General features: G+C 40.2%; 1 pseudogene; it reads right to left on the minus strand.

Moving 5' to 3' along the window:
* The window catches only part of LOC101319743 (synaptotagmin-like protein 3 pseudogene), a 29514-nt pseudogene extending 21466 nt beyond the window's left edge, over positions 1-8048 (minus strand).
* Between the last annotated feature and the right edge of the window lie 2584 nt (positions 8049-10632).

Below are 10632 nucleotides of genomic sequence, written 5' to 3' on the forward strand. Positions count from 1 at the left end.
AAATTTACCAAGGCTTGATTTGTGACCCAAGATATGATCTATCCTGGAGAATGTTCTATGAGCACTTGAGAAAAATGTGTATTCTGTTGTTTTTGGATGGAATGTCTATAAATATCAATTAAGTCCATCTTGTTTAATGTATCATTTAAAGCTTGTGTTTCCTTATTTCTTTTTATTTTGGATGATCTGTCCATTGGTGAAAGTGGGGTGTTGAAGTCCCCTACTATGAATGTGTTACTGTCGATTTCCCCTTTTATGGCTGTTAGTATTTGCCTTATGTATTGAGGTGCTCCTATGTTGGGTGCATAAATATTTACAATTGTTATATCTTCTTCTTGGATTGATCCCTTGATCATTATGTAGTGTCCTTCTTTGTCTCTTGTAGTAGTCTTTGTTTTAAAGTCTATTTTGTCTGATATGAGAATTACTACTTCAGTTTTCTTTTGATTTCCATTTGCATGGAATATCTTTTTCCATCCCCTCCCTTTCAGTCTGTGTGTGTCGCTAGGTCTGAAGTGGGTCTCTTGTAGACAGCATATATATGGGTCTTGTTTTTGTATCCATTCAGCCAGTCTGTGTCTTTTGGTGGGAGCATTTAGTCCATTTACATTTAAGGTAATCATTCATATGTATGTTCCTATTCTCATTTTCTTAATTGTTTTGGGTTCATTATTGTAGGTCTTTTCCTTCTCTTGTGTTTCTTGCCTAGAGAAGTTCGTTTAGCATTTGTTTTAAAGCTGGTTTGGTGGTGCTGAACACTCTCAGCTTTCACTTGTCTTTAAAGTTTTTAATTTCTCCATCAAATCTGAATGAGATCCTTGCTGGGTAGAGTAATCTTGGTTGTAGGTTTTTCTCCTTCATCACTTTAAATATGTCCTGCCACTCACTTCTGGCTTGCAGAGTTTCTGCTGAAAGATCAGCTATTAACCTTATGGGGATTCCCTTGTGTGTTATTTTTTGTTTTTCCCTTGCTGCTTTTAATATGTTTTCTTTGTATTTAATTTTTGACAGTTTGATTAATATGTGTCTTGGCGTTATTTCTCTTGGATTTATCCTGTATGGGACTCTCTGTGCTTCCTGGACTTGATTAACTATTTCCTTTTCCATATTAGGGAAGTTTTCAACTCTAATCTCTTCAAATATTTTCTCAGTCCCTTTCTTTTTCTATTCTTCTTCTGGAACCCCTATAATTCGAATGTTGGTGCATTTAATGTTGTCCCAGAGGTCTCTGAGACTGTCCTCAGTTCTTTTCATTCTTTTTTCTTTATTCTGCTCTGCATTAGTTATTTCCACTATTTTATTTTCCAGGTCACTTATCCGTTCTTCTGCCTCAGTCATTCTGCTATTGATCCCATCTAGAGTATTTTTAATTTCATTTATTGTGTTGTTCATCGTTGCTTGTTTCATCTTTAGTTCTTCTAGGTCCTTGTTAAATGTTTCTTGCGTTTTCTCTATTCTATTTTCAAGATTTTGGATCATCTTTACTATCATTATTCTGAATTCTTTTTCAGGTAGACTGCCTATTTCCTCTTCATTTATTAAGTCTGGTGGGGTTTTATCTTGCTCCTTCATCTGCTGTGTGTTTTTCTGTCTTTTCATTTTGCTTATCTTACTGTGTTTGGGGTCTCCTTTTTGCAGGCTGCAGGTTCGTAGTTTCCGTTGTTTTTGGTGTCTGTCCCCAGTGGCTAAAGTTGGTTCAGTGGGTTGTGTAGGTTTCCTGGTGGAGGGAACTAGTGACTATGTTCTGGTGGATGAGGCTGGATCTTGTCTTTCTGGTGGGCAGGTCCATGTCTAGTGGTGTGTTTTGGGGCGCCTGTGGACTTATTATGATTTTAAGCAGCCTCTTTGCTAATGAGTGAGGTTGTGTTCCTGTCTTGCTAGTTGTTTGGCATAGGGTGTCCGGCACTGTAGACAGTGCTGGTCTTTGAGTGAAGCTGGGTGCTGGTGTTGAGATGGAGATCTCTGGGAGATTTTCGCCATTTGATATTATGTGGAGCTGGGAGGTCTCTTATGGACCAGTTTCCTGAAGTTGGCTCTCCCACCTCAGAGGCATAGCACTGACTCCTGGCTGCAGCACCAAGAGCCTTTCATCCATACGGCTCAGAATAAAAGGGAGAAAAAGAGAAAGAAAGAAAGAGAGAGAGAGAGAAAGAAAGAAAGAAAGGAGGGAGGGAGGGAAGGAGGAAGGAAGGAGGGAAGGAAGGAAAGAAAGAAAGAAGGAAGATAAAGTAAAATAAAGTAAGATAAAATAAAATAAAGTTATTAAAATAAAAAATAATTATTAAGAAAAAAACATTTTTTTAAAGAAAACCAAATGGACGGATAGAACACTAGGACAAATGGTGGAAGCAAAGATATACAGACAAAATCTCACACAGAATCATACACATACACACTCAGAAAAAGAGGAAAAGGGGAAAAAAACCATAAATCTTGCTCTCAAAGTCCACCCCCTTAATTTGGGATGATTAGTTGTCTATTCATGTATTCCACAGATGCAGGGTACATCAAGTTGATTGTGGAGCTTTAATCCGCTGCTTCTGAGGCTGCTGGGAGAGATTTCCCTTTCTCTTCTTTGTTCTCACAGCTCCCTGGGCTCAGCTTTGGATTTGGCCCCGCCTCTGTGTGTAGGTCGCCGGAGGGCATCTGTGCTTCGCTCAGACAGGACGGGGTTAAAGGAACAGCTGCTTCAGGGACCCTGGCTCACTCAGGCCGGGGGGAGGGAGGGGTGCAGATGCGGGGCGAGCCTGCGGCGGCAGAGGCCGGAGTGACATTGCAGCAGCCTGAGGCACGCCGTGCGTTCTCCCCGGGGAGTAGTCCCTGGATCCCGGGGCCCTGGCAGTGGCGGGCTGCACAGGCTTCCGGAAAGGAGGTGTGGATAATGACCTGTGCTTGCACACAGGCTTCTTGGTGGCGGCAGCAGCAGCCTTAGCGTCTCATGCCCGTCTCTGGGGTCCGCGCTGTTAGCCGCGGCTCGCGCCTGTCTCTGGAGCTCCTTTAAGCAGCGCTGTTAATCCCCTTTCCTCGCGCACCAGGAAACAAAGAGGGAAGAAAAAGTCTCTTGCCTCTTCGGCAGCTCCAGACTTTTCCCCAGACTCCCTCCCGGCTAGCCGTGGTGCACTAACCCCCTGCAGGCTGTGTTCACGCCGCCAACCCCAGTCCTCTCCCTGCGCTCTGACCGAAGCCCTAGCCTCAGCTCCCAGCCCCTCCCGCCCTGGCGGGTGAGCAGACAAGCCTCGGGCTGGTGAGTGCTGGTCGGCACCGATCCTCTCTGCGGGAATCTCACCACTTTGCCCTCCGCACCCCTGTTGCTGTGCTCTCTTCCGTGGCTCCGAATCTTCCCACCCCCCTCCACCACATGCAGTCTCCGCCCGCGAAGGGGCTTCCTAGTGTGTGGAAACCGTTCCTCCTTCACAGCTCCCTCCCATTGGTGCAGGGCCTGTCCCTATACTTTTGTCTCTGTTTATTCTTTTTTCTTTTGCCCTACCCAGGTACGTGGGGGAGTATCTTGCCTTTTGGGAGGTCTGAGGTCTTCTGCCAGCGTTCAGTAGGTGTTCTGTAGGAGTTGTTCCACGTGTAGATGTATTTCTGGTGTATCTGTGGGGAGGAAGGTGATCTCTGCGTCTTACTCTTCCGCCATCTTCCCCTCATCTCTCTCCTGTATATTTTTAAGAGGCATGTAAATCACACAGGATCGTGTGGTGATTATCAATAAGCTACACTCTATGAAATATTTGTCCTATATTACCACATACACTCCATTTCACCCTGCATCCTAATGCTGCTAAAATATAGTAGAAAGCAACAGCATAGTACAGGGAGATCAGCTCGGTGCCCTGCGATGACCCAGAAGCAACAGTTAATTTTTTAAATATCGTTTCATTTTTAGTTAAGTAGCTTTGATATAACATTGCTTTTAGTGGTAGATCAAATACACCCATTAACTTCAGCTTAATTCCTGTATTTTGGGAAACATTAGTTAGGAACTAACTTCCTGGATGTGTCTTTATATAATTGTCATTTTCTGCACCTTAGAGACTTTCTCTCTTCATTATCTATTAAGAGAAGTATTTCCCTCTCATCTCTGAACAGCCGTATATATCTGTCTTTTCATTGATTTTTAGGTACCTCTGTGCTTGAGAGCACGAACATGACAAAACATTTCAAAATTCATTCTGATTTGGTCAGACCCTGTTGTGAGTTGACTGTTGTAAATGAGTGAGATCATCCCTTGAAAGTGTACTAACAAGCACATTATGGATTTAATGACCCTTCTATCCACAAAAGGTTAAGCTGACCCCAGAAATCAGCTGTTCATTCTTAAAAAGTAATTATAAGAACTAACATTTATTAAACTTTTGCTTAATAAATGTACTTTCATTAAGTGTACCAGGTAATTTTCTATAGCAGTCTACATGGATTATCTTATTTACCTGAACTACAATTCTATAAACTAGGTACTATTACTGCCCCCTCTTTAGTCATGTGGAAACTGAAGCACAAGGAGTTTAGACAGCGTGCCCAAAGTTATACAGCCAGTTAGCGGTGAAGACATACTTTAGCCCAAGAAATCCAGATTTTAATCGTGATACTCCAGTACTCTTGCTTGGCTAAAGGGTGCAAAAGTATGCACACATACATGTACACTCATTTCTCTAAAACCTATCACACGCTTACTGTTGTTAGCACTGTGATATCGCAATACCATAAAATCTCATATGTGTGTATACTGTATGTAGGTGCCTTTTTGGTAGATCATGTCCAAAGGATGATCATGTCCATCATCTTGCCAGGATGACAAGTCTGCTCCTAGTTGTAGTTACACAGCTGCTTCAGAAATTCCTGCCTTTCTCTTGTCTAAACCTCATCCAAATAGATCTTTCTGGCAATGATTCTCTGTTTTCCTTTTGAGTCAGTCAGAATTACTATTATTACAGATCTTGACCTCGGTTGACTTTAAAGTACCACCTAGCCTTCAGCAGCAAAATATTACTTTGTGCCGTGGGAGAGCCAGGTATGTCTTCAAATAAGATAATGCTGTTCATACAGTGCTGATGAGGTTTGCACTGTGAGTGGCATTTACAGGCATGATGGTGACGATGCCCAGAAGTCTTCAGACTCTTGAATCAATTGAAATTGTTTGCCAGTTATCTAATTGGAGTGAGGGATGTGTGATTCATTAAATACAGCTATAAATTCTTTGCTACTTCTCCCATTGATAGGAGGAGTTTCATGTCTCTGTCTCCTTGAATCTGACCTGGCTTTATTGGTGTATTTGACCAATTTCAGTGTGGAGAACGTGATATTCTGAGACTTCCAAGGATAGGTCATAAGACTTGCAGCTTCCACTTAGGTCTTTCAAATGCTTACTCTGGGGGGAAGCCAGCTGCCATGTAAGAAGTTCAACTTCCCTGAGCTCACCATGTTGGAGATGCCAAATGTAGGCACTCTGGTCGACAGTCTCAGCTGGAGCCACGCTTCCATTCATTCTTTCCCAGGCACTATATGTGAGTGAAGCCATCTTGGAACTTCAAAACAAACCCAACTACCAGCTGAGTATACAAAATGACCCCACCAACGTCACAAAAGCAGGTGAATCATACGGCCAAGTCTGGCCCAAATATCTAACGTACGTAACTGTAAGATATAATAAAAAAGTCGTTTAAAGCCACTGAGTTTTGGGGTAGTTTGTTATACAGCAATGGATAAATAACCACAGCAGAAAATGATGGACGGCTCTGCCACGAAAAATCAAACCTGACATTCTGTCATCACATAACCTCAAAGTCCCCAGGCTCTAAAGAAGTCATTTCACATTTATAAGCAGATTTCACTTCCGTGTTGGGATCCAGATCAATAAACATGGATCTCTGACGCTCCCCTGTTACCGGCCCCTCAGAGTGCCTCTCCTTTGTATTCATAAATGAGTCCATGCACACTGGCTGCTCACCTGACAGAATTCTTTATCCCCTGGGTCCACTGAAAGCTCCCACAGCTTCTGATCATAATTCACATTTTCATTAACATCTTCACCTGGACCCCAAAATCAGTTCATGTGACCAAATAAGTATTCGGACAACACCCAACTCTTCCTTCATCTGCTTGTCCACTCCTCCTGACCTCCTCTCTCAACTTCTTTGATCTTCCCCTTGCTCTCGTTGACTCTCCCCTGCAGCTCCATCTCCTTCCCAGACCTACTGCTTCTTTCTACCTCCTCCTTTCACCTCTGTGTGAACTTGGGCAGTCACTTTACCTCTCTTCACATCTGTAAATTAAGGATGCAGTGAACATTAAAATTGTCATATAATTTCAATGTTAGCATATCACAGGATACAGAGTAAGTGCTCAAAATATGTTCACCTTCATTAAGATCATTACTATTATCCTTCAGCCTAAAGCAATAGTGGCCCTGGCAGTCAACTCATGCCAATAAACACCTGTCTGACTACCAACTACTACAACACGTCGTCACCCCTTCCCATAAAAATCTAAATTCCATTTGGGCTCATTCAGGACCACTTCAATCATAATCAAAACCTTCAAATCAAAGTAACTACACTTCCCAGAAAATCAGAGCTTGCCATGGTATGAATAAGTATAATGTCCAACCCCAGAATACAGAGAAACTATCTGTCAAACTGTCACGGATGTCCTTCCAGAAACCCAAATTTGTGCAACCAAATTACTCTTTATAATTTCATGGTTTTGTTCAATATGATTACATTATTTCTGATGGACATATCAAAGTTATTTCAGATTGGGTTAATCTGATTAGCAGAATATTAAAACTTGTTATTTTAGTCCAAGTAGTATGACACTGAACTACATTTTCTTATCAACCAAGAAAAATAACAATTTGCAATTTTGTCTTCCTAGAAGACATTCTTGTTCAGAAATTTCAAAACATTTTAATATTGCATGAATTTCATTTTTATATTGCAAAGAGGTTAATAATAACTATTAGAATTTCCTCTTCTAGGGCTCTTTTTCCCCCAGTATATGATAGATATTGAATAAGCTATGTACTTACTTATAAGCGATATCTTTCCAATCTTTAAAACTAAATATAGAGCTGCCCGCTAGACATCTCCATTTAGATGTTCCATCACAATAACAACAACAACAATGAAAATAATGGCTAACACTTACCATAGCACTTACTCTGTACCCAGCAGTATTTGAAGTACCTAATTTCATTTTCTCAATCTTACAATCATGACAAGCCTATGAATAGGGATTATTATTCCCATTTTATGGAGGAAACTGAAGTTTGAAAAATGTAAATAAGCTGCTCAGGATCACACAGCTACTGAGTGTCAAGAGCCTGGATTCAAACCCAAGAAGATTGGCTCCAGAGTCTGGCTTTTAACCACTGACTACACACCATTTCCATTCTGCCTCTCATGGACACCTGAAACTCTCGTGATTAAAACAGAACTTATCATTTTTAACCAAAACCCAGTACTAACTCCTGTGTTTATTAATGCCAAAAATATCACATGATCTCTCACCTATTTGCTCAGGCAAACATGGAGCTCTGAATCTGAGTAACCCCTCTCACTCATCCAAACAAATCGTGACAGTTCTTTCTCCCAAATACATCATTCTTCAAATTGATTTCTCTTTCCTATTCCAGTCCAAGTGATGCTTGTCTCTCCCTCTCTCTCTCTCTCTCTCTCTCTCTCTCTCTCTCTCTCTCTCTGTCTCTCTCTCTCTCTGTCCTGGACCAGATCACTGCATTAACCTCTTAACTAGTCTCTGCCTCCAATCCTGGCTCATACAATTCATTCTCCGTTCGGCAGTCAAAGTGAGTTTTCCAAAATGCTAAAGTAATTATGTCACCTTCTAACTTAACTTCAACAGTTTCCTGCTATCCTTAGCAAAGTGTCCACATTCCTCAACATGGCTTATAGGGTGCTTAGGGTTTAGCCTGTGCTATTTCCCAGCCTCACCATCAACCGTGCATGAGTGATGCTCCAGTCACACTCAGCCTTCTTCAATTCTTCAAACGCAGTATGTTTTCTTTGCCTCGGGGTCTTCACACGCATTACACACTGTAGAACACACCACACTTCTTCACCTGGCAAATTCTTACTTATCCCTCGAGTTCCAGTTTATGGAAGCCTGCCCTGATCTGCCCCAGGCATGTGTGCATATAGCCCCTAAATTTCCCTTACAAAAGCATTAATCAAGTTCTATCATAATAGTTTTTTTTTAAACTCTCTGCATCCACCTCTAAACTGTAAACTTCATAAGTCCAAATCTATTTTATTTATAGACGCTCAACAAATGTTTGTGAATTTAATGAATAAATATAAGACACAAACGGCTAAAGAAAAGTGATACAGAGATACTATATACAAGAAACTACATATTCTTAAATTGTCTATTTTCTACCAAAAAGTAGATTTGCATGGCTACTCTGTGTGAACTACTCTATAATAAGCAATTATAAAGATGAAAAAGGAATGGTAAGTGAGTGGCCATGAGCAAACTACAATGGAGAAAGAACAAATGAAGGTATAGATTAAACATCACTCTTGGAGGTGATAAATATGTGCTTATTTAAAATCATGGTCACTGAGATATACACAAGTATTGATAAGATTACTGAAACAATAACTAAGGTTGAAGAGAATTCTGTTGATCTAGTCTTGAGGAGAAAGTTGATTGAAGATTTTGGAAAATTAGCGTTTACAGCGTTTCCTTTACAAACTCTGCAGCCCCCTAAATTTATGAGGAGTGAAATTAAGACTGGAGGTCCGGTGTAAACTGGATCAAGATTCCTTAGCCAGAGGAGGAGAATAGGAACTTATAACTAAAAGGGAGGACAGGAACACAATCATTCTGATCAAACACTTTGCACCACAATCATTTTTAAGAATCAAAATTTTGTGGATTCAATAGTTTTGAACACCTATTATAATTTAGGTTCCAGGAATGTAACAGGGAAATATGTCCTTACTTTCTGTAGATCTGTGTAAGTACCAGAGACTCATGATTTCACCTCTAGGTTTCAGGTTGAAGAAAATAAGTGCTGAGATGACCTGAAATTATTTACAGTGGAATAACCTCAATGGATCAAAGAAAACCATCATTGATTAAAAGCAACCCCTTCATATGGACATTAGTACAAATATGGTAATCAAAGAACCATGTGTTTCATGTCCTTCTGAAAATATGTTTGAAATCACCCTTCCAGAGAGATTAGCATGGCAAAACCCAATTAGGGTAAGCCAGGGACCATTCCCTGATGAATCAGTCTACAAAGTACCATGTGTTTACATTTATAAGTCCCTGGGGCCCCAAAGATCCACAGATTTCAACAGAGTCAGACCCTAGAGTGAGTGAATTACTTCTGAAGAAAACAGGACTTCACACAGTACACCAAGGCAGGTAATGATAGATTTAGCACAAGGTAACATTTTGCTCTGGAGGCCCCCCAACATTGGGAAAGTCAATTCAGTGTTGCTTTATCTTATTCTGATATAATAAATAAAGAATGAACCTAATTTACTTCAAATGCTTGTGCCTCATGGTTTTAAAACAATCTTTAAAAATTCCTATTCACTCACGTCTTAACTGCAACAATACCATTTTCCCCCTGCAGCTCCCTATATATTTTAATTATGAAGGGGAAGGAAAACCTATAAAACCTGGCAAATAATATGAAATTATGTCCTTAGTTTAATTAGAAAACATTCTTTAAAAAGGATCCATATGTAACTCCTTTTGAATGGAGAGATTAAAATAAATATTAGTCTAAATTATTCCATATAAATTTCATTTGCAGCATTCTATGTGGAATTTTGTAAAGAGTTACGGGAAACACTTAGCAGAATATTTCTGTTATGCTAATGACCTCAAAGCCATGCCATATTTCATCCTTCAGGACGTTGCATAGGCAGGTAGAAGAGAGACTATGAAGGAGATTACTGAATGTGCTTAAATTTCAGAAAGGAAAGTATAGTTATCTAGACACTGGATACTAGAGTGTATTTTTATTAATAAAATACGTACATTTTCAAGTTCTTTCTCTTTTTTAATAACATGTTTTGAGCTTTTGGATTCTCTCTCTTTTCTGCATGCTCACATCTCACCTGTCTTCATTGCAGCTGCCAACAGCACTAAGCTTTGTGTGGGAAATTATCACTTGGGAACACAGCAGTTTTGACTTTTTTGTGAGACTGCTTGTTTCTTCCTTTGATGAACAAAAGCACTTCTACGGAGTTTGTGTGTTTCTTCTAGGAAACACCTTAAAGAAATAATTAGCTAGGCTGGTAGTTTCAGGAGAGAGAAAGTGAACCTTTACCGCTAACAGAAAAGCCTATTTTTTTGTTTTGGTCAATAATCAATAGTTTTCTTTGTGAACACAAGTCCTTTATACAATGAAAGTTGTAAAGACCTTTAAAAATGATCTTAAAGCAACAAGGATCACTCACAAATGGTGCTAATTTTGACTTGCTGAGGGATTTTTTTGTTTTGTTTTTTATTCATTACTGCATTGATCTCAACAGCTGTAGGTACTTAAACTCTCTTTCTGGACCCCTTGCACCCTACGCTGTGCACAAGAGAAGAAGTAGGGACAATTATTACCAATTTTTCAGAGCCCAGGGAGCTGCTTAGGAGGAG

The sequence above is a fragment of the Tursiops truncatus genome, chromosome 7 (genome assembly GCF_011762595.2).
Source record: "Tursiops truncatus isolate mTurTru1 chromosome 7, mTurTru1.mat.Y, whole genome shotgun sequence".
Lineage (NCBI taxonomy): Eukaryota > Metazoa > Chordata > Mammalia > Artiodactyla > Delphinidae > Tursiops > Tursiops truncatus.